This window comes from Ictidomys tridecemlineatus, chromosome 7, assembly GCF_052094955.1.
Source record: "Ictidomys tridecemlineatus isolate mIctTri1 chromosome 7, mIctTri1.hap1, whole genome shotgun sequence".
Classification (NCBI taxonomy): Eukaryota; Metazoa; Chordata; class Mammalia; order Rodentia; family Sciuridae; genus Ictidomys; species Ictidomys tridecemlineatus.
In genome coordinates, this window is record NC_135483.1 from 6,870,630 (window position 1) to 6,895,104 (window position 24,475).

Genomic DNA, 24,475 nt, shown 5'->3' on the forward strand with positions numbered 1-24,475 from the left:
CCTGGCCTTCTGAGATTGCAAGGCAGAGTGCAGTCAGCAGGGCAGGCTCCTTGTGGGCAGAAGCATGTCCAGGGGCACAGTGGCCATCCTGCAACTGAGGGGCTGCAGAGAGATGGACGAGACACTAGCCTCACGAGAAGGACTGTGGGATGAGAGCTCCAAGGAGACAGGTTCAGGTTTTCTGCGGGTGACACTCAAAAGGCCTAGTCTAAAATATCGGGGGTGTGGGCAGAGATCTGGGCCCTGTAGAGGAACTGGCACGGGCTGCCAATCTCTGGGCACCAGCAGTGGGGAAGGTGAGGCCAGTCCAGCCTGCGGAGGCTAGTGAGGGGGTCTGCAGACCTGGGAGGGAGCTGCAGCCATGTAGGAGGAGGTGAGCCAGGTAGGAGCAGGTGAAGGTAGAGGACAGTGGCCAGGAGGGAGAGGGGACCTGCATGCCCAGAGGGCCTCCCAATCAATGGACTCAACCAGGAGGCCTAGAGGTCAGCTTTCCAGGGAGCATGCTGAGCCGAGGAGGGTGGGGAGTATCTCCAGGGCAGGAGGAGCATAGCTAACATGCAGGATCAGTGGGCAAGACCCTCAGGGATGGATGGTTCTGTGGTTTGAGAAAAGCAAGTTCCCTGCCACTGGGGGTCTTGGTGCAGACTGGAGGGGCACACCAAAGGGTGCCACTGGGGGATTCCCAGCCCAGTAGGATGGATTCTCAAGTTAATGGAATCATTTGAAGATTCCAGATGGCTGGGCCTTAGCCCAGACCTACTGAATCGGAGCCTTCCAGGCAGAACCCAGGTCTGTGCCAGCTCCTGGGGTGACGGGATGGAACACTGGGCCAGAGACTGGGGTGAGGGCTTTGGTTGAAGCACAAGCCCTGGCCAGGGCCAGGAAGGTGGAGTTCCCAGTCTGCCATGCTGGGGAAAGGTCGTAGGCTTAGACCCCCACCCCTCTCCTTCAGAAAGAGGGTTCCCCACTCACCCCAAGCCGTCAAGTGTGGAAGGAGCCAGCCGAGTGTCTGGCACCAGGAGCAACACCTGCCCACCACTTCCCTAACCCGGCCTCTGGGCTCAAACCGTCTCTGACCCTTACTCGCTGTGGCCAATGTGCTGCCCAGCCTCTCTGCCTCATTTTCTCATCCATTGCTTGGCGGTGTGTAAGGTCACCCAGCCTGCATGCTGGAGCTCCCACGATGTCATTCTGTAGAACGTCAGACCAACACAGGGAGGGGTGTCGGCTAGTGCTGCTGCTGCTGTCCCCACAGCCCCCTGGGCAGAAGGAGCAGAACTCCACACACCAGGACAATCAAGGGCCTGCAGATATCAAAGCTGGAACATATTTTGAGGGTCAGAGGGAGATTGTTGCCTTCAAATCCTGGGATGATTGTCGGGTGGAAGGGATGAGCAAAGGTCAGGGGTCAGAGCAACAGGAAAGCAATTTGGGGGGGCAAAATGAGATGTACTCATTTTCCTCCACCCCTGCTTCTCCTTGTCCCCGCCTTGCTTCCAGCCACACACGTGAGGTGCAGGCCAACACCTGGCCAAATGCACACCCCACACTCCACCTGCCACAGCCCAGCAGAGGAAGGCAGAACCCAGAGATCCCTTGCCCAGGCAGCCTCCGTCTTGACCACTGTTGTTCAACTGTCCTGCCCGAGCTGCACAAGAGGGACCGAGCACCTCGGGGAGATGGTCATCTCCCCATCCACAGACTAGAGAAGGCCTCTGTGGTGCTGGTTTAGAGAGGGAACATGATGGCCACTCTGAGGGAGAGGCTGTGGCTGGAGACGGACAGCGATCCCTGCACCTTTCGGGTCCTCATCCTGTGATGGCAAGCAGCCCTGTGCCACAGGTCCAGAGAGCCCCACTTATTCCTGGCCTTGGGGCCCTTCATCCCATCTTCATGGCTTTCTAGGGTCTATATCTTCCCTTGGCCACAGGCCCAAGACCCACTGAAGGGCCATTGCTCAGGGGGCTTCTCATCACCACTCCCCACCCTTCCTCCCCCATATAACCAGACACCCATGCCCTCCCTCCTGGGCTCAGGATTAAAGCCTACACTTGGGAACAGCTCTCCAGTGGCCAGCAAGCCCAGGGGTGCTGGGAGGAGGAGCATCCACCACCCTCCACTCCCCACGTGGCTCCACCAAACAAAGAGCCACTGGGACAAAAGAGCCATCTGCTCTTGCTCAGAGCCCTGTGGGTGACACTCCTGACACCATTCTCCATCACGGTGACAAGGTCAATCAATCTGCAAACTTCGATATGAAAACTGCTGACAGTCACACACTCTCTGGGACATGTGCTCCCCACAGCCCTTTGTGGCAACAGCTGGGGACCGCTGGACCGAACATTTCCCACGTTCTTCGCGAGCCCACCTTAAGCTGCAGACGAGGACACCCTGCAGAGTGGAGAAGGAGGCGCCAGAGCCTGGGTCCCACCTGTCAGCTGCAGCCCAGGCGCCTGACTGCCTTCCCCTCCGGCTTCAGCTCCAGGCACCTCGCAGCTCAACGAGCAGCTCAGAGGCAGGAACAGCTTCAGACCAAGTGCTGGGTGCATAGATATTTTTTCAGCTTTAAAGTGATTTTTATTTTGTGCAGGTTTTTTCCTGCTTCTTTTATATGTGTTTTAATATTGCAAGATTTCTCAAAGCCTTTCTAAGGGTAGACAGACTATAAATGATAAATGAATAAACACATAAATAAATAAGGATGATGTAAACATCTTTTCCAAAGAGATTTTTCATTCCTTCATGGTGTCAGGCCCTCAAGGCAAATGTTATGCTCATCTTCTGGCCCCAACCATGCCTCCCTCCCAGGTCATTGCTCACCCAGTGTGCAATAAGCACCTACTATGTGCTGGTATGCCAGGCCCTGGGACACACTGGTACCCAGAGACAGCAGGAGACAGGGGAGAGAGATGGGAGGGAGACTCTGCGTCTGTGATGGCCATCAGTGACCCCTGGAGTCAGGCTTTAATGATGTCCCATTTGGCAATAGTGACTTTCCAAGTTCAAAGCAAAGCCTATAGCATCTCCTAATTTCAAGCAGGCAAAGAACCTTCCAGAACAAATCTTCCAGAAAGTTGGTAGAATTGTATCTGAGAGAACATCAGAGAAGGGAGACCCTGTGGTCACAAGCCTGATGTGACCCACAAGCAGGAAGAGACCACAAGTGGGCTTGTCTAGTACTTGGCCGACTGCTCTTTGCAGCCAGGAAGCCCAGCCTTCCCCAGAGTGGCCTGGTTTCACCAGTTTTTCACATTGGTCAGATTTTCTTAGGAGAAAGTGTTAGAAAACTGCTGGCCTTGCACAGCTAGCACGAGAGGCAGGAATCCCTGCCCTGCCAGAGGGCACGTCTGGCTCCTGCTTAACTCTCAGGTGGTCAGGAATTGGTACAAAACCCTCAGCTTACCCCATCCAAGCTCAGAGCTGATGGAGGACTCAGAAGCCAGTTGCATGGAGACCCAGATGGCTCCTTCTTTCACTTGCCTTCCTCCCAATAAAATACTATTTCATGCAGATTACTCCACTGAAAGATTACGTTGTCCAGCCTCCCTTGCAGCCAGGAGTGGTTGTTAAGTATTGGCCAAGAAGATCTAAATGAAAATATTATGCCAGACTTCTAAGGGGGTTGCAAGAGGAGCTGATTTTGCTGGGTGGGTACCACATTTGACCTTCACAATGCCAGCAAGCCATGTGGAAGCAACTTTAGCAGCCATCTGGGCCTGTGAGGGGACTTTGAAGACGAAATCCTGCATTTTAAGTGATACAGGGCGGCTCGGTGACTGAGGCCCTGTGGACTCGTGACACCAGTCCTATGGTATCTGGCATATTTGTGGACATCCTTTATGAGAGAAACAAACTTCTATCAGTTTAGATCATAATTACTTGGGATTTTCTGCCACATGCAACTAAGTCTGTCCTCGTTGGTAGGCATGCTTAAAAGAACACGTGACTTTCTTAGGTATGTGGTTAAAAGAACTTGTTAACACTCTTGCCTTCCCCATGACCCACGTTCAGAGCTTGAGACAGCCACTCCTTGCAAGGACCGCTTGCTCTTCCAGATCTCAGCTTCCCTTGCATCCTGACTAGAAAGGGAAGAAAAGACGGAGGGCTCCAGCTGAGAGTGCAGAAGGGACCCTTCTCCTGGGGTTCCAGGAGGACACTGTGTTCCACTGTGACTTGGGTCTGTCCCTGGTGAGGGACTGACTCATTCAGACCCTGGACAACCCTGACTGCAGTCAGGCTGTTCCTCATCCTGAGCTGGAGAATCTCGGTCCAGGGGGTGATGCCCAGGAGCTCCACCCAGATCTGCACAGAACCGTGCTCTCTCCCGTTAGAGGGTCTGAGGAGGCTTCAGAACCAAGGGAGAGCCTAGATCAAAGGACTGTCCAGTTACACATAGTGCATCCTACTAAATCTGAGTTTTAGATTAAACCGTGAATAATGTTTTTATACAATATGTCCCAAATATTGCAAAGGACATATTTATACTCAAAGACTTATTTGCTGCCTAGCTGAAATTCAAATTAAGCTGGGCATCCTATATTTTTATTTGCTAAATCTGGCAATCCTAGCCTGGAGGCCCTGGATTTCCACTCCCAGATGAGCTGTGCTCATTGTTGAGAAAGAGTGTGAGGCCAAGTGAGGGCAGAAGTGGCTCATCTGGGGCCTCCACCTGGGAGGCCCTCCCCTCCCTGCACTTACCCTCTGGGCTAGTTCTACCTGGGCCTTGCTCAGCAACCTGTGGCCTCCACCAAGCTTTCCCTGTGGACTCAAGCCCACAGCAGTCCCTGATGTGCCCCGTTGTTGCCTCCAGTGCATGAGTGCCCCTGACATCAGCCCTGACCCAGGGTTGGAGGGGAGAACTGGGCTGAGCTCCTCAGTCTCCACTCTCCAGCAACAGTGATTGTCTGGGAACCTGGCATGTGACCCAGAGCTGCCCAATCAGAATGGACCTCAAAGTGGGCTAGAGAAGATGTCCAGGCCGCACCCTGGAAGGACACAGCTGTCTTGAGGCCTTGGGGGGACAGCCATTTCAGGAATGGTGCCTGCCTCCAGGGACCAGATCCAAGACAAAAAGCCAGCTTTATTCTCTGCACTTTTCTGCTTACTTGAATCAATAACTCCCCTCTGGCTGCAAGCCAGCTTGTTCTGGGTTGTTCCAACACTAGCAAACAAAAGACAATTGACCGATACAAATCTAAAAAACTTGGGGCCGAAACTGAAGGAGGTAAGAAAATCTGCCCCTCCCCACCATAGGCACCATGCTGGGTTTGTTGTCAGCCCCTAAAGACTCTGGCTCCCCTGCCTGGTTCAGGGCTGGCTCCTGCCCGGGTGCCTCCACTTCAGCCTCACCGCAGCTCTCACTGGTCCCACAGACCAGGAAACAACAGTGAGCGCACTGCCCAGCCCCAGCCTGTGTGCCAGGACTGAGGCTGAGCATCTGCTGCTTGTGGTCCCCCTTGATCCTCACTCTGACTCTGCATGTGCTGCTGTTCCATCTGCTCTACAGATGAGGACATGGAGGTCCCCAGTCATGACAGCACCGTCCAAGCACCCTGGCTAGCCCGGAGCTGAAGTGGGACTGGAGCCTGAGCAGTCCAGCTCTAGGGCCTGTGCTCATCCCCAGAAGGGGTCCGTGTTCGGGTGCCAGGGCTGGCTAGGACAGTGGCAGAGGCTGTTGGCTGGAAGAGGCAAAGAGAACTCACTAGAAGCTGGGTCAGACCCTGGCCCCGACCCACACTTGCCTGGGAAGGAAGAGGCAGCTCACCCACCTCTCCTCATCCCAGTGTGCTCCTGACCACCGGCTTTCCCTGGGCCAGCAGCACGCTGTATGCGGAAGAGGCCGAGGGCTGTCATGATGCTGCCCATGCTCAGGAGAAGGGAAGGTGGGCAGTGAGTGGGCAGTACTACAGCCAGCCAGCAGTTTGACTGTCCTATAGCAGTGCCTATGGCAGTCCTTCCCAGGGATGAGGAGGCTGTGGTTTCTGGGTCTGGGGTCTCTTCCTGGGCTTTCTGAACTGACTATTGCTGGAAAAAGGGTCCCTCCATATCGTGGGGAACACGCATCTACTGCCTGGGGCTGGGGCTCTGGCAACCAAGGGAGTCGGATAAAATGATAAAAATCCACCAACTTCTACAGGGTTCAGGAGAACCTGAAGCCTCCCTGGCTTCTGTCCTCCAGCTCGCCCAGCAGACAACTTCCACGTGGCCTGGGACAGCGGGACGGCCCTGAGCCGCAGGTTCTGATGAATGCGTCTCTGGCAGGCCTGCGCTAAGGGCCTTCCTGGAGTGCCTCTGAGACCTGGGTCCCGTGCCGTCATGGCCCAGACTGAACCCCAAGGGCCCTTGGCTCCCAGCAGGGTTCAGCTCTAACTCCTGGCAAGGTGGTGAGGTGCTCCTGGACTTCCTCCCGGGGACTCCCCTTACCTTCTTACAACTGTGAGTCTCTGCCTGTGCACACTGCCCCCCATCTCCCTTTCTCCACCTGACATGGCTCCTGCTGTGCCCCTAGCCTCCCTCTTCCTTGCTCACTCTCCTTAGAGAAGCTCAAGCTCAGAACTTGCTTCCAGGAAGCCTCCTAGGCCCTACGCTCCTGCCCTGCCCCAGGCCGGTGGGTCCTCCTGTGGGCTCTTCTCTGCACTTGGAAGGATATAACTTGGGAAGACCAAGCCTTACTGTCAGTCCTTTGTGCCTTGGCTGCTAGAATGCTCCAGGGCCCATTTCAGTGAGGCAAAGCACAAAAAGAAGAAAATTAAAAATGATAAAAATCCACCATCTTCTATGAATTCAATTAAGTAACTAACAGGAACGCTACATTTCTCTGGAGAGGGCCAGAGATGGTGTGTTTTCTTCACTCACAATGTAAAATGTTGTTAGTATTTAAGGGAAATGAAAAATAAATCACTCTGGCTTCTTCCTACCACTCACCTCCTGTTGAATCTTCTCTTAAGCAACTTTAGGAATCACTGTGAAATGCAAGATAGGAAATCAACAGAGAGGCTGTGTAATGAACATCTGCCTTCCAGCTAGTTGGCAAAGCCAGGAAGTTTAAAGCAGGACAGACTAACTCCTGAACTTGAACTCTCCCTCTCACACCAAAGGTCTGCCTATGTGGTCTCAGATGGGTGTATTATCTTCCTATTGCTGCTATAACAAATCACCACATGCCTAGTGACTTAAAGAAAGTGATTGTGTCTTAAAGTTCTGCAGGCTAGACATTCACACGGGTCTCATTATCTAGGATCATGGTGTTGGTGGGTTCCACTGCTTCCTGAGGCTCTGGGGAGGTTCGTTTCCTAGCCTTTGCCAGCTTCCAGAGGCTGTCGCATTTTCTGGCTGTGGGCCCTTCCTTCATCACAGCACACCACTGCTGCCCCGGATCTGCTCTTATGTCTCTGCTCTGCATTGGACTCCATTGCCTTCCTCTTATGGCGACCCCTGTTTATAACCCTGGCTCACAAAGATAATCCCAAATGACTTCTCCATGGAAAAATCCTGAATTCATCTATATCTGCAAAATCCCTTTTGCTGTGAAAGCAAAATATTGCAGCTTCTAGAGATTATGACATGGACAACTTTAGGGGGCATTATTCTGTCTACGATGGCTTGTGTTCACCTGAAAGCAGATCCTAAGACAAGGACTGGGAAACACACAGTCGATGTGGGAGGTGTTGTCTAGATGTCTGGCCAGAGAAGCTGGGGGTGCACGAGGCAGGATCGACGCAGAGACAAGGTGTGTTCACTAGCCGTGTCTGCTGGCGGCGCCTGGGCTCAGCTCTCTGGGGCCTTCTGAGAAACTGGGTAATCGTGCTTCTGAATTTTTGCAGCAAAAGGCAAGGGACATGATGAACTCTCCTAGCAGCTGCCATCCCTAGGAGATGGCTGAGAACTTCTCCTGGGGTATCCACCGAGGGCCTTCTGCTGAGCCTCCAAGCTCATGGTGTAAAGGGGTCATCTAAGGGATCTTCTGGGGACCTCAAGTGACTGGGGGATGTTCTGGTGGGGTCCTTGAAGTGCCTGTTAGGTCGGTGCTGGGGTGACTGAGCCTGAAGAGGTCCAGCGAGTGCTGGGAAAGGTGAGGGAGGGGAGCTGAAACTGCAGAGATGACTTGGAGAGGGGAACGAGCCCTGCCTGTTTCCCTGCCCCCCGCCCCCTCCACGCCCTTCTGCTGAGTGGTCCTGAGACTCCCAGAGTCCACAGGCCATCAATTTGGATGGGTTCACAGCAATCCCTCCAGTTTCCACAAGACGACGGGACTCAGGGTGGACCTGGCTCACCCAGGCCTTTCGTAGAAGCTGTTCAGTGTCCTTAACCACAGACCATGGAGGGTGGGCGCACTGATGAGCCCAGGTGCCGGAAAAGATAAACCAGGCAAGAAATCCTCATGAAGTCCTTTTCGCTCACACTGGTTGAAGTGGGTTGGTGGACATCCTGGCTCCCCCAGGCATGTGGCTTTGTCCTCCTGGCCTCTGCCCACTGGCAGAGGGGAAAGAGAGCTAAGATGGCACGTCTTCCTGAAGTGCCTTGTCATAGGCACCTGTCACTTCCCCTCACTGGCCATGGTGACAAGTTCCAGGGACAGGACACATAATACAGCCCATCAAGAATAAGAGGGTCCAAGGAGGTGAAGCAGCACCCATCCCAGCCTGGGACCACACAGTGGGGCCTCCAGTCTCCATTCCCTCTCCCAGGGATCTTGGACTGGCCATTAACATCTCAGAGGGTTGGGTCTCTCAGGAATCAAACATGACCACATTCAGGCCACTAGGGTTACCGTGGGTCACATCTAAGGCCTATGCCGTGTGTGCAGCAGGTGGCCAGCTCAGCACCTGCCCTCGGCAGGTGTCCAAGGAGACTAGGTCCCTTTCTGCTCCTCATGGATCTGTCCTGGTCTCTGTGTATCCTGCTGGGATGGAAGTGACCAGTTTCTTTCCTCTTTTATGGCTACATTTACTGCAATTTTGACAAAACTTGGCAAATAGCTTTTGTGCAGAGACGTTTTCAAAATGGCCATAGGAAAGGAGACAGACCGGGGCTGCCACCCCACAACACGCCTCCATTAGCTGATTTTCTCCAACTCCACACTCAAGGCCAAGTGCTCCAGAGGCAGGAGGCTGAGGCCTTGCTATCTCCTCTGCCCCGCCTCTCCTCTGGTCCCCCAGGATGGCTCCATCTATTTCTGTGAAGCGTCTATTTACAAAGCAGGTCACAAACAGAGCGCTGCCATCTAAAGATAGAAAGTCATTTCAGAGCAAATGTCCGTCCGCACTTGCCCTGCGGCTGCGAGGCTGCCGTCCCCCCTCCCTTCCTGCTTCTTCTGCCTCCACTGCCTGCAGCTTGAGGGGACCCAGGGCCACTTTTCAGAGACAGGTCTGGACCACAGGTAGTGCCTCCTGCCCTGGCCTGCGCACCTGAGGGCCCGCGCTTGCCCTGCCCAGGTTCCTTTCCTTCCTTCCACACACCCTGCTAGGTCACTGCTAATATTCCAACTTTTCAGTTGAGAAGACTGAGGCTAGAGGGCCATGGGGCTGGCCCCAAATCACAGAGGCAGGATGTTAGAGCCAGTGGGGTGGCAGTGGCAGGCTTAATGCATGATGGCACTCTGTGTCACATCCACCAGAGCATCTCCTCCTGCCGTGTCCTGTACTGCCAGTCCTGAGGTGCTGCCCAATGGTTCCTGTACTGAGATGTGACACCCACGTACTAGCACCTGCAGGGCCCTGCTCTTAGCAGAAGCAGGTCTGAATGCCTCGGAGATGGAAGACAGGCCATCTCGAATGCATGCATGCCACCACACTGTGGCTCCAGGCCTCATCTTGCCTCTCTCTTCACAGTTTCCCGCCCAGTCTCTTCCCCACCAATAACATCTGAGCACCATCTGAGTTCCGGAGTGCCCCACTGCAGGCCCAGCTATTCCCAGGTTCATGGTGAATCCTGGACCCAGGTGGAGGCAGTGCTCTGCGAGTGGTTCAAAGAACCATCCTGCTGTGGTAGTCAAAAGACTCTGGGGTGTGACTTCTTGCGAGTTGTCCCTCCACCTTCGTGCTGCAAGACAGAAAGCCTAGAGCAAGGCCTCACTGCTTGGGCCCAAGCAAATGGAAATACAAATGTGGCCCAAAAGCTCCCAGGAAATTAGTGAAGTAGATTGGGTGGAGGGTAATAAAAAACAGCAGGGCACCTGCAAGATGCCACCAGCAGACCAGCTCATGCAGAAAGCAGCTCGCCGGTGCAAATTATCTGCTTTATCAGGAGAAGACATAAATCCAGTTGTTTGTGTGGGGTTTTGGACAATCAGTGAAAATAAGCTAAAGCACACCGTGGGCCAAAGGAAACAAGTCTTTCACACGTGGAAGGAGAAAAATAGGCACCTTGTTTAATACTGTTTAATGAAAAAGGAAACTTCTTTCTAAAGTAGCCACAATTTGACCTCAATTGTTCGGTATAATAGATTGGTAGGAAAAGGCTCTGAGGGAAACAACTGTCCTGTAATGTGGCTGCACCCCTTGGTTCAGATGGAGGCACTCAGGATGCAAGGAAACAGCTTGTTTCAACCAAGCCTGCGTGGTCCAAGGGGTGAGGCCTGCAGCACGTTTTCCAATTTGAAATAGCTGGTGGTGCCCATTGGGAATGCTGGACCCTCACAATCTAGAGTGTCCCAGTGCAGCGCCCTGCCCAGGTTCAAAGTGGCTTTGCCCTGACCTTCACAGCCAGCACTGCATCCCCAGCATCCCCTGGCCGTGCTGCCCTGCCCCCCTCTCTTTTGAAGGCGTGTGCTCTGTGACTGTCTTTCCATAGCACACACAGGGGTGGCTCCTGTCCAAACAGGGGGTCAGGGGCAGCCCCTTGTCTGCACACTGTTCAGGTACAAAAATGAGTTGACCCTGGGCTTGGACACTGGTCTCCCCTGACCCTGTGGGATGCTTCCTGGTTTTAGAAGTTGGGGTGGAAAGTTAATTAGCAGGTCAGTGTTCGGTTTGAGATGGTCCCGGGTTTTGTTCGGCTGAAACATCCTTTTAGAGTGGAAATCTAAATGCTCTTTCTCTGATTTCTGGTTTTGGGAAAGAGTGTGTGTGTGTGATTTTTCTGCTCCAGCTTCTCCCCTGCTGAGTCTGCCCAGCTCAGAGCAGGTGCTCCAGGAGTAGTTGGTGAACAGAGAAGCACAGTGGTGCCATCCCGTCTGTCCACACTGGCCATCTGAGAGTCTCTCCAGTGTTCTAGAGTCATTAGCCAGGCACGCCCCTTTTATAGATGAAAAAAATGAGCTCAGAGATGGAACTTCCGCATTGCTTAGCTGATGCAGAATGAAAGTTGAAAACAACCTGGCTCTGCAGAACCAGGGGATAGAACACCAGGGGCCAAGACATACTCGGTGTTGGAATCTAAGGCAGAAGAGCTCTTGGGGTGGCCAATGGCTCCTGTTGATTAGAGGAGCCTGGCAAACAGCAGAAGAGGAGGTAGGTATCCTGGGAAAAAGAAAGGCAGAAAGAGGGCCAGGCCCGGGGAGTCAGGGCTCACAGCCAGCAGGAGGAAAGATGGAGAGCAGAAGGACTCCTAGCCAAAGCCCAGCAGAACGTGAGCCTCGGGGAAAGCTGGGAGTCCCATGGTGTGCAGTGGCCAAGGCTGCCCCAGCCATACCAACGAAGGCAGGTGGCCATGGGGCAGACTCTGGGCTACATCTGCTGGAGGGGGGAAAGGCTGCTGAGCAGCCTGATCACAGAGGGAGGGCGGGTTCTGGGGACAGCGTTCAACCCAGGAAGTCACCTTGCTGTGGAGGAGGCAGTACAGGGCGGGGGTGTGTGTGGGGCCTATGGGCTACTTCCATAGGAGAGGAGCATGGGATACGGAAAGCCACCTCTGGGGGATACGGGGGTTTTTCCAAAAGGACAAGAGTCCTGGGCAAGCCAAAGGGATCCATGCACACAGTAGGGTGAGGAGGGAGACAGCTCTTCTGCAGAATGGCAGCCAGAGGCCCTCTGCCCACCCTGCCTCCTGGACAGACAGTGGCTTCCACAGCAGCCACCACAGCGCCAGCGAGCAGAGCTCCCCTTGCAGCCCTGTGTGTTTGTGGGTCTACAAAAACCCTGACCACAAAGACGGAGCTACTAAAATGTACATGGCTCTTAGAAGTGGCTTTGGAGAAACCCCTGGCAGTGTGGCATACAGATGCCCAACGTGTTTTTATCTTATGTATGTACCTATTTTATTTCTCCACTCCTATTTGTCTATTATCCCCATAGAATCCAAACACAAATAATGCCTCCAAACAGATCAGACTTCCACTTCCTATGTCCAACAGCAGATGTCTGGGCTTGGCTGGCAAGCTCACTATTTTGTCCTGGCATCCTAAGCAGCCCCCGTGTTGGCCGTGGGTATGTGGGAGCTTGAAAGGGATTCAGAGCAGTCCAAGCATCACCCATCCCCAAAGCTTCAACGTTTTCTGTTCTAAAATGATCTGAATGATCCAGGGAACATAGGAATCATTTCTGTTATCAAAATAGCTGCTTCTATTAAAAGAGTACTTCTTTGTGCTCTAAAAATGCATCTAGTCTGCATGGCTGTTGACACCCCAAAAGAGTGCACGGTGCTCCTCCTGGTCCCGGCTCCACCTCACCTCCGCAGCCAGCCCCGGGGCCTTTGGGGAGGGAGCTTCGCCTGAGTCTGTTTTGCCTTCTTCAAGTTCAGGCCTACCCAGTGTGGTTCTAGGGAGATGCTCCTGCTTCAGTGGGGTTTGGAGGGAGCTTATCAATACAAATCCTTTCTGCTTACACACCCTGCAGCCAGCTCTCCCTACCTGGGCCAGGGGAGGGACCTGCCGAACAGATGCCAAGGCTCCTATGGGGCATACAGCCGACTCCACATGCTTGGCTGGGGCAGGGTGGACAAGCAAGGCAAGCACCTCAGGGCAGAGGAACAGCCCTCTAGATGGTGGGGAGCAGGGAGGAAGGCGCACCTCTAAGGGTCCAAGGAACTCGGACCGAAGTGGACCGAGCATGTGTTGTGACAGGAGCAGGCTGTTTGCACAGGCGGGTCCAGCAGGACTGGAATGCAGGTGCCCAGGGGAGCAGCAGCAGAAGAGGGAGATGATCCAGAGGGAAGGGCCTGCAGGGCTGACTAGGGGGCTCGAACAGAACCCTGGAGGCAACTAGACAGCAGCAAGGGGGTGCGAGTGGTGAAGGATCTCTCCTCAGGGAGTTCACTCCATCGCAGGGTGAAGGAAAGTGCAGCCTGGTTGAGAGGGGCTGGGAACCGAGGAGCCTCAGCAAGGCTGCTTCTGCCGCAGCCACCCGCAGAAAGGTCTGACCTCCCCCTGAAACACGAGGGGGAGGAGGACATGATGGGAAGACCCAGGGTCAGTGGAGCGGGGGACTGCGCAGGGGTGGAGTGGCTGCACTGAAGATGGGTGGGAGAAGAGGTGCCTCGAGGGTGGCAGAGCAAGAGCACTGAGGTCGCCACATCGGGCCCCATCCGAAGGCCTGGCGTGTGATCCGGGACATTGCAACGTCCCTAGGATGTGGCTCCGCCCCCCACATTTGCAGGTGAGGGCTCTAAGGCACAGAGGCATGGAGGACCCACCTGCCCTCCAGGAAGAGCCCCCAGGGCTGTGCTTCTCCTGCTCCTGGCAGAAGTGAGGGAAGGCACTTCCGCAGCCAGGATGTGAAAGTCTGTGCCTTCTGCCTTGTGTCCCCCACTCGCGGACTCGCTCTTACACCAGTGGCTCTAGGGAGGCCACTGTCCTGCTGTGAGGACAGTCAGGTGGGTTGGATTTGGAGAAGCCCTCGAGGCAAGGTGTGGAGAGCTGTGGCAGCTGCCATGGGGGTGAGCTGTGTCGATGCACCCCGCCCTGGGCCAGCCAGTGACGGCAGCCCCACTGACAGCCCGACTCCGCCCGAGACTGACCAGGCCCAGTCCTTAAGGAAGTGGACGCCGTAACAAACCTTCATTCTCTTAACTGTGGAGGTCTGCCATCACAGTCACATGGCATTGGTGGCTCACACACCAGGCACGAGCCTTCGTGGGACCAGTGACGCCAGAGCTGCCCTGGGAAACACTGTCTCTGTGACCTCCAGGAGCTAAAGTGAGGAGCACATTTTGAGGATGAGCATTTGGGGGCCAGGGAGGACAGTGAGAGTGAGTGGCCGGGGGCTGCAGGGGCACTGACAATACACATTTGTTTAGGTGCTGTCTGTGGGCAGGTGGGCGGGGACAGGTGGGCCTTCAGGGAAGCGCTCAGAAGCCCCAGTGCGGGCTGCCAGAACACTTGCACTGCAATTCACATGGAGCAAGAGCACAGGTTAGGAGCTGCGGGGCCTGCAAAGCACCGCTCTGCCAGAGCCCCTGCGTACTCAGAGCAGCCTGGCCACTCTGCAGAAGACTGGTCACGCTGAGGCCAGAATCCTTAGGTTGCAGTAAGGAGAAGACCTCTTGGTGTGGTAGCAACAATAATTCCACAACTTCACAAAGGCGTCACCTTGAACGTGGCTGTAGAGTCTGATATAGTTAAATAGACACTGAAAAAAGTCTTCAGCTACTATTTTAAAAACTATTTGAGTCTCTCAGATCCTTTAAATCCAAATACTGGAGTGGTTATTTTCAGCCTGTGGAGACTGAAAACTGTTAATAAGAAGGAGAGAGGATGTCAAGGAGGAACCCTGGTGCTCTTGGACCGACCGAAATCAACTAAGCCAGGAAGCCGGGCTGCGACGCGACTCAGAGGCTCTTTCCATAGTTTTCTTCTGGCTGAACAACTCCTCACCCACCTTCAGCTGCAGGTGGTGGACTGTGTGTTCCTGCAGCTATTCAAAGAGCACTTGCCAGGGTGGAGGCCCTGAGCTGAGAGCTGGGGATGCAGTTGCCTAAGGCAGTTTGTCTTGAAGGCTGCTGTGGCCCGGATGTCGATATCCCTTCAAAACTCATTTCCTGGAGCCCAGTACTCAGGGAGACAGCAGCAAGAGGAGGACCCCCTTGGTAGTGGGGTTCCTGTTATAATGAGATGCTAGAGGAGGTTCCCCTTCACCATGTGAGGACACAGAAGGGCTGTTTAGGAAGCACAGAGCCCCCAGACACCAAACCTCAGTTCTCTTATTCTGGACTTCAGTCTCCTGGAAGGTGAACAATGATAAATAAGTTACCAGTTGATGATGATTCTGTTATCTTAGAACCAGAGGACGCACACAGACTGTGAAGGTCAGTGGTGGGACAGAGGAGAAAAACAAGAAAACCAGTGATCAGCAGTGTGTATGACGGTGTGGGCCTGAGGCAGGCACAGGTAAGTGTGTGACTCCAACGCACGGATGTCCTCATGGGCTGGGTGTGGGTCAGAGCTTCTGGGGGTGTCATAAGGGATGGCATGAATTCCCTGGAAATTTGGAGTGTTCCAAGATAGTTATGGGGCTTTGGGTGGGTCACAGATACACAGAGGCTGATTCCTCCAGCTTTGGGTGCATCCCTGTAGGGCTGGAGAGCCTTGGCCCCCTCCATGTAACCGAGCAAGTTGTGAGTGTATCTTCATTCCGTGTGTGGCTTGTCCTGACTGGCTAAAAGGATGCATGTAAGAGGTACCTAGGAAGATTCAGTCTATGTGAAGAGCTATGCAGAGCTCCTGGGCCCTAAGGAATGTTCTGGCTAAGTGGAGAGGCAGGACTTTTATATCCACTTGGTGGCAATGACACCCACTGTGGTGGCAGTGAAGCTAGTGGGGAGCTGGGATGCAGGTGCTCCACTGCTCCCCTCTGGGGCTGGCTCAGGGAGGCTGAGTGGAGACAGGATTTTGATCTACCACTGCTCAGCTATACGCAGGCTACTAGGCCTTCACTGTGCCTGTGGAGTCAGGGCAGTATCAGCAGAGGCTCCTGAAGCCAGAGCGGCCCTGCTCAGCAGTATCGAGGGACCTCCTCACCAGCGACAGTGTCAAAAGAGCCCAGGGTGGAACCAGAACCAGCTTCCCCCTAATCCACACCCCAAATAGCAACAGGCCACACCTCCTTTCCCTTGCTGAAGCAGTGCCTAAGGAGACTAGCTAAAACAGGTTTCCCTTAAGGGCAAGGAGACCTGCTGGTACAGAACATGCCCATCTGCTGGCCTCTGTCCCATGCACCCACCTCTTGCACCTCCCCTTGCTGTGTGGGCCCCACACTCAGTTCTGCAGCCCCCTCTAAAACTTTGCAGAGCAGGACCTTGGGAGAGCTTGCTGAACAGCTCTTCTCAACCCCTTCTCCACTCTGCTCCAATCCTTCACTCTAGAGGTCAGTCAAGGCCACCAGCCATCTCAGTCCTTGCTCACTCGACCCACCTACGGCAGAGGATTACGTCTTCCCCCTAGACACCCTTCTCTCAGGAGCCTCCTCCCAGGGCACTCCCCTTGGTCTTGTCCTCCCCCTGTGGCAGCTCCTACTTGGTGTCCTGTTTCGCTTCCCCTTCATCTCTCTGGCTTGGGAGTGCTGTAACATCCCAGGGGTGTGTTCTCTGATCTCTACACTCACAGTATAACTTCAAAGGACATCAACATTCTAATGGCTCTCGGACTTCTATCTCCCACTGAGAAATAACCCTCCAGATGTGTATCTCCCACTTGACGTATCACCGGCTCCCCATCATCTTTTCTGCTCAGGAAGAGGCAAGTCTATATTTTAAGTGGCTCTGGAATAAAACCTCTGCATCACCCTGGATTCCTACCCCTCTGGGCCTCTTAACAGGTCTCTCCCCCTTGCTCCACTTCAGCCTCTTCTCATGCCACTGCCAGTGATCCTGGGTCATGTTGCTCTTCAGTCTAGCTCCTCCATCCCTCAGCAGCAGCCACAAAAGCTCACAGAACCCCCAGAGCACTGGGCTGCAGCCAGCATGCCCACTCCCTTTTACTCTTCTCGGTCCCTGCTCGTCCACCCCTCCTGCACCGGCTGCTTTGCTGTTTCTCAAGCTCCTGAGCACGCTGCTACCTTAGGACCTCAGCACTTGCCAGGGTCTGGACTCAGCTCACTTCTCCACTCTTTAAGGTTCCTGCTAAAAATGTCACCTTACACCACCTCCGTTAGGTTTGTCCTGATGCTCTCCATGCCTTCGAGGCTATGACCTTTCCTACCACAGGCATGTACGTGTCCCCAGGAGGGACTCCCTCTGGGTGCTCAGTTTCCCTCTCCTATGCAAGACAGCCCCCAACAGAAGAGAGGTTCTTGAAAAATGTGTGTTTCATGAATGAAGTCATGTGGGCAGTAAAATAAGGGGCCAAATCCAGGTATGAAGAGTGAGATGGAGGGGACAGACAGTTGGTGCACTGGCCCTTCAAGTCCAGGGGCTTTCTCATAGGCTGATACCATTTCAGTGACTGGGCAGGTGAAAAGGTGTCATTCACAACAGTCCACCCCTAAAGTTCCTTTTCATTAAAAGTTAATCCAAGCAAAAGGCGCACTGTGTGCTCTCACAGCCCTCCTGAGCCAGCCCTCTCCGTCTGCTCACTGCAGGCAGCGACAGTGTCCCTTCCAACAGGCAGCCTTCCCACGAGAAGAACTGCACCTCCAGCAAATCTCAGGGTGCAGACTGCAGGGGCAGTGAGCTGCTTTCTGGATGCATCATGAGACAATAAGAGAAAGACCATTCCAAGTGGCCCTGTGGTTAACCAACGGTAGCATCGTGGTTCACTGTAAAAGGGAAAGCTTTGAGGAGGCAGGTCTTTGAGGCAAGAAAAGTGACAATGTACCAATGCGCAAGTCTGTTCTCAAAATTCCAAGATCAGGCAGCATGCTGAGTGAGCCTCCAGCAAGAGAACTCAAGCTGATTCTCTGGGGTGCAGTGAATTAAAATCACAACCCACCAGTGAATGCCCAAAGCACGTACAGAGTGACTCCATCCACAGGGAATGCAACCTGTGTGTCCCTAACAAACCACTGAGGCTTGGAAACCAGGCTCCTCTCTGTCCCTGCCACTCTGCTTCCCACAGCAACCTCTGTAATGAACCTTTCACGTGACAGGAGATTTTTGCCAAATGCTTTCATATTTATTGGCTCATAACTGAGATGGACAAATGGTTTTCAAGTCTGGAGTCTGTGTGGCCTCCCGCCTCGGGCAGTGGGTGGCGGCTATTCACAGCTCTCCCGAGCAAGCGCGAGGCTGCACTGTGTTGGAAGGACAAGACGGCTTTCTGCGTTTACATGAAAGCAGGAGAGACTTCCAAGGGCAGCCTTTATTAACTACTATACAAATCATTCTTTTCTTTTGGTTCTGAGGAGACCACAAGATAGGATTTCCTTTCCTTTTTTTTTTAAAAAAACACCCCTTACAAATTAAAAAGCTTACTATTTCATTAAAAACATCTAATAGGACACATATTTGTGCAAAAATCATAATAAATCAGGACGATTTTCAAGTTTCCAAGTGGATTCATTTACTGAGTAGGCACGGTGGTGAGTTGACTATTCTTAAACAGTCCAGAAATAGAAGGAAAGCTCCTGAAAGAGAGAAAACAAAATGTATTTGTATACATCAAAAAACTACTAATAATTATGTGCTGTCTAGAAACTGCAGAATTTGGGCAGAGCAATTAGGTAAGGAGAAATTTAACATTATTTCTGCTAAATTTAGGAAACAGTGCAAAACATTGGAATTAAGGACCCAGAACACGTGTTCACAGTGAGTACCAGTGGGTGACCCACAGCACGGTGATGAGCACACCACTCTCCATGTGACGCATGGGGCCTGACTTGGGACAGCAATGCCTGTCACATGGAAACTCAGATATTAAAGTATGAAATAAATTCTCCCGAGTCCACCTTGCCCTCCTGTCACTGTTATCTGTTAAGAGGCTAAACTTTCAGACATGTATAAAAATCTTTCATTAACTGACACTGGAAGACTTATTTTTATGTACCATACAAAGCAAAATTCCATTATTTTGCAAACCAGGTGGCAATCAGAAGATCAATCCCCCCACATGGAGAAGTGTCCCTGCTAGGCTTGCTTCCAGCCTGTTCCCAGACACGACACTGGGGGCTCACAGAAAGCTCGGCCTGCAGCCACCTGTCGCAGGGTTCACGGCTCCCAGAACCAGCCCCTTCCTGTCTCTCCAGATGCACATCCCTCCCTCAATCTCCTGAACTTGTAGTCCAGCAACTGTTTCCAGGTGCCAAGCACTGCCATTCCATGTCCTGGTCACCACCCCATAGCTCCACAGCCCGTCTGTCATGTCTAGTGTTTTTCTCTTCCCTGGCTGCTGGAAAGATGGTAACTTCCACAACACCATTCCGGTTTCATCTTGCCCTTCCTCCGACCAGGCCCATCCCCTTCCCCTGCACCATCTCTTCTGCATCTAGCCTTCTATTTCTGTAAAGATACCATGAACATCTTGGGTCCACATGCAGAAAGCAGCAGTACTGCTAGAAGAATCAGATGTGAACTGATACTTTAAAGACTAAAATCTTAAAAAGTCAAACCCCTAGTATAGTAAATCTATTGATCCTTAATTAATCAATGGATATTTCTTGAATGGCTTGTGGCTCTGTTCTTTAAGGTTTATAAAATGTAACCGACTCCTCTGTGACCTTACTGAGGGAGGAAGGACAACTCACAGCTAGCAGCTCAAAATCAGGCAGTACCCAATTGAGTGCTATCAGTCAGTAAATGCAGGCAGAGATAGGAGGCTATTTTGACTGAGGAGAGAGGGCAGACCTTTGAGAACTAGCAGGATTTAGATAAGCAGAAATGAAGAAAAGGTGACAAAGATACTGTGGAGGGCAGTGCCAGTGGGGGTCTCCTCCGTCTCCTTCACCTGGTGCATCCAGAGCTCAGCAGGAAGCCGGCCACTACAGAGGCCAGCCTTTCCAACACCCCTGCTGACCCCTGTGTGCTCACCCCTGGTGAACAGGCCCAGGAGAGGCGTGGGCCAGGAAGAGTGGGGGCTTGAGCTCTTCCTGTGAGACACACAGAACAGGGCCTGTGCTGCACCTCACACCCTGCCTCTCCTGCTCAGTCACACAGGCACTGGGCCCGCCCCATGCCAGATGCAGTGGACCCAGTTTTGAGCAGAGGAATTTTCTGATGGCCATAAGTACGGAGCACTGTAACAGACATACATGCTTTGCCTACCCATAGACCATTTCTGAAAAGGAAGGAAAAAAAAAAAAAGACATGAACAGCCAGCTGTGGGTGTCTGGAGGTGAGCGGGGATTAAAAGCAATTTTTCTTGGTTTAAAACCTCTTCTGGAGGTTTTGAATTTCAAACACATGTATTACCTTAAAAAAAGGGCATATTTTGGTTTTCTCCTTTTTCTATTGAGAAAGTCAATGGTTACAGAAGTAAATATGTCATTTCCACTAAGAAAGGAAACTAATCCCAAGAAGTACCCACTATTAGTGTTTTAGGAATTTCAGGTCCACTTTTTCACTCCTTCCCTCCTCCAGGAGCACTTGGTCAGCACTGTGTGTGTGTGTGTGTGTGTGTGTGTGATACAACGATTTGAAGGTCAAATTAAACGAGATGTGGTTGCTTCCTGTAGGAATAAGATAATCAAGTAGAGCGGAGGTCTAGTCCAGCACAATGCTGCCCTGTGTACCTCACAAGGCTCATCTCTCCATCTCCCTGTTTTGAGTGTCAGACACCAGAACTAGTAGGTAGCAGACACACAGATCCTGCCAGTAGTGGTCAAATGTCACATGCATAATAGAACTTAATAACCTGTGACACAGTAAGGCCAAAGACGTCCCAGTCCATTTCTTTGCACCACAGGACACTGTGTCACCTCACAGAGTGACCTTCTTCACCACTTTGATTGCTGTTTCACTCTCTACTTACAGTCACATGACAAGGTATGTTTATATTATATTATATTATATAAAAGTTCTGATGAGGGGAGGAGAGGGAATGGAGCCGGTGACAGAACCCTTGGGGTTGAAGTCATACAGCTCTCTAAGGGTCCTTGATTTGGGACTCCATGTGGAGACAAGGGGCCAGGGAAGGGCTTCTGGGTGAGGGATGTTTCAAGTTTCAATTGCAAGTGTGGATGGGCCAAATGACTAGCCAGACCCAGAGAGGACAGGCAAGGCCCAGGATGCCGGGCACGGAGTGCTGTGCCGAGCCTTCATTGGGGCAGGCCTGGGTCACAGGGAGGAGTCCTGAGAGGCAGGCAGCAAGCGCACACAGGGCCTCCACCCAGAGCCCAGGTCTGTGAGCCACGTCCGGAACACCACTGAGGCTCATCACAGGAAGACCCAATAAAGTGCATGCCAATCACCAAAACGGACAGCTGAGGTTCTCGACACAGGAGCTGGTTCAGAATCAACCTCAACTGGATAGGGGTTGGCATTAGATGAGGGAGGGTGAAATTCAGACTGGAAAATGACCACAGCCTTTTCCAGTCAAAGATAGAAACAGTGAAGAAGGAGACATGTTAATTTACGTAAAATGATAGATTTATTCCTTTTTATTCCCCAAACACTGATCAGCTATATAAACAGTATATAGTATTTGCCTAGAAAGAAAGTAACATTTTATTATTTATATTCATCACATATATTCTATAAAATGGCTTAGAGTGTGGTTAACTTTTAATTCTATGATTTTTCTTTAAATCATCAGTTCTATATGGGACCTGTCTCCATACAGTGACCAGCACATCTAACTTTGAGGTGAAATGAGGGAGCGAGACTTCTGAACTGTAACAATGGCCACAGGCTGCGTCAGTCAACTGCATGCTGCCATCAGGAATCGCACTGGTCACGTGACCACGTCTTCTCCCCGGGAGGGTGGAAGAGTTAGGGCCCCTGCCTGTGTCTCTCAAGTCCCTCACTGACAGGTGGGCTGTAGGTCCACTAACCAAAGTAACTGATGGTTTGCACTCAGTCTAAGGGGGCACTGCCTCTGCCTGCAGGAATAGAGCAGGGCAAGCTTCAAGGCACAGTGAACATTACACAAGGCCACGGCCGCATGTTATTTAAGCTTCTTAGCAGGACCTGTGAGACCCTTCACTATGTGTCCCTTGTCGACCCAGTTCCACCATCTTACTGTCTCTATCTAGTATAACTGAAGTTCCCTAGATGACCATGTTTTAATTCCAAAAATATTTATGGAGAGCAACAAATTAAAGCGAACACCTTTATTTGTGCTGTCAGGCATGCTTCTGATTTTCACAGCAATGCTGAAGTAGGTGCCACCACTGTGCCCATTCTATGGCTGGGAAAATTGCAGTTCAGGGAGGTGGAGTCACCCAGGCTACAACGCTAATGACTGGCAGCTGGAATGTGAATGCTCCATGTGGGCATCTTCTCTCCATGGATTCTAATACTCTGCTTGGCACCTTCCGGACCTCTAACCGCCCTGCCTGGGGTATGCTTCCCTTTTCCATGCACCTACAGAGCACCAAATATGTACCCGTCACAGCTCTCCGACATGTTTCATGGCAGACTGTGGCACCTTCAAGGACAGGAACCAGGACTCACTAACTGCACTCCTCCTACCTGCAGCAGGGCAGAGACTCAGCAAATGTCCTCAATGAGTGCCGACACCCTGCTCTGACTCAGAACTCCTTGGGCACAAACCAAACCTAAGTTAAACCAAGGCTCTCCGTGAAGGGACCTGGGCAGCTGCAGGGCAGGGGCAGAGAGGGGCGGTTGTCAGTCACGATGTCAGCTGATGCAACGTGTGAGGGACTCCCAGGGATGCCAGCTATCTGGAATGAAAACACCTTCTCTTAAGAAGCTTTGACCCCACAGTGGAGTTGGGGGACTCTGGGTCAAGGCAGACAAATCTCAGCTCCCCTAGTCACCAGGTATGAGGGCTGTAAGAGAGATTTCACCTTTGAAGCTTACACCTGGGAAGAGAGGGCACCAGGCTGAGGATCCCTTCAGGTCAGGGTAGTTTCTATGAGCAAAGGAATAGGGTTTGTTAGTCCATCACCTCCAGGAGGTCATGAATAGAGGGTCCCATTTCTTGTATATCCATGTATTCCCAATGCCTCCTTTGCATCTGGTATTGAATTCATATCTAATTTAATAATTGCTGTCATATGATAAAAATGGATTTGGGGTGGGAAGCAATGGCAAGGAGAAGGAGACTTGGGAGGATTGCTATGTTCCCCTAGGGACCCGAGAGGACTGGCTCCCACAGAGGGTCTTCCTGTGGCAGAAATCAGGCAAGGCAAAGTCTTTCCTAAATCAGAGCAGACTGTCACAGGAGAGCAGGAGGGAGGGCTCCTACTCCACAGTGCTTGGGACCTTCCTGGGCTGATGACAGGCTGAGGAAGCTGGGAAGTCTTCTAAAAACCGAGAATAAGCACAGAGATGTATGATAACTCCCCGAATTAGCTCTGAAGACCATCTGGGCACTGGCCCTCTGCCTATCTCTAATTCCTGATTTACGAAACCGACATTTATGGAACAACAGAGTTGGCAATAAGAGAGGATCAGATCAGTCCTGGCTGGCTCAATGGGTGGAGGAAGGGCTCATGAGCCAAGGACTGAAGGTGGCCTCCAGAAGCTAGCACCGGCTGGAGCCTCCAGAGGTAAGAACAGGGCACTGATGCTATTTTGATTGCAGTCAGGATTATATTTCTGACCCACAGATCTCTAAGATGTATTTTCACTGTACAAAACACCCCAAAAGATGCCTCCATTTATTATTTGATAAAAGTCGATTCCTAAAGCAACATGAAGAACAATAAAAACTACCTATCCCGTGCTCAGGAGATGTGGCACAGGCTGCGTTCCCTTTCTGTGCAAGGAGAGAAGTCCAAACCCAACAAGGACAATGACTGACTTCTTGTGGTCTAAGAGAATGATGAAGAGGATTACTTTCATTTGAAAGTCGATCTAATTGTTTCAGTTAAATTTGGCAGATATATTTCTCATTTATATCAAACATGTGAATCCCATCTGGCAAGTGAACTTGAGCTGCATCATTTCAAGTCACACAGCTCTCACATTATCACCTCACTTAGACTTATAAGGATGATGGGAGATGCAAGCACCCTTCCTACTGCGCTGATGCAGAATCTAGCAAGATTTGCCTAGAGTCACGCAGGAATCACAGAGCTCAAAAAGCAACACTTAGAAAGCAAAACTGTCAACAAGATCAGGGGCTGCACAGTGTTTTTGATGGTTCAGAACCAAGCAAGAATATCTGACAAAACCAAATTAATAATCCCTTTCCTTTATCAACCATTCCTTTACTATATCTGGATTCTGATAAAGAATTTTGAAATAATTTTATGAAGCACCTTTTATAACACTCATTCTATGAAAGTGATACATTTTTTTTGCAAAATTCAGAAGCATAAAAAAATCATACTTTCATGAGACTAGGATAATTATTGACCAAAACTTCCTGCAGATCTGATTTTTTTGCATGTGCGTATATATGTACAAAAATAAAATTGGGATCATATTATACACTAGGTTAGAAAAATAGCTTCTGTACAACTTAATAATATGGAAAACCTTTTCATGTTATTGGCCAGTCTGCTATGTTTACTGAAGAAACTGATCTGAATATCTAAATACT

General features: G+C 51.8%; 1 protein-coding gene across 2 annotated transcripts in view; it reads right to left on the reverse strand.

Moving 5' to 3' along the window:
* Positions 1 to 10,347: 10,347 nt before the first annotated feature.
* Positions 10,348 to 24,475, reverse strand: part of Khdrbs3 (KH RNA binding domain containing, signal transduction associated 3) — a 180,920-nt gene continuing 166,792 nt past the window's right edge. The window contains exon 11 of one of the 2 annotated variants that reach the window (XR_002483555.3): positions 10,348 to 18,434. The gene's annotated coding sequence lies outside the window, so the exon portion shown is untranslated. Of the gene's footprint in view, positions 22,838 to 24,475 lie in introns of both variants that reach the window. The other variant, XR_013423765.1, reaches the window with a different exon arrangement.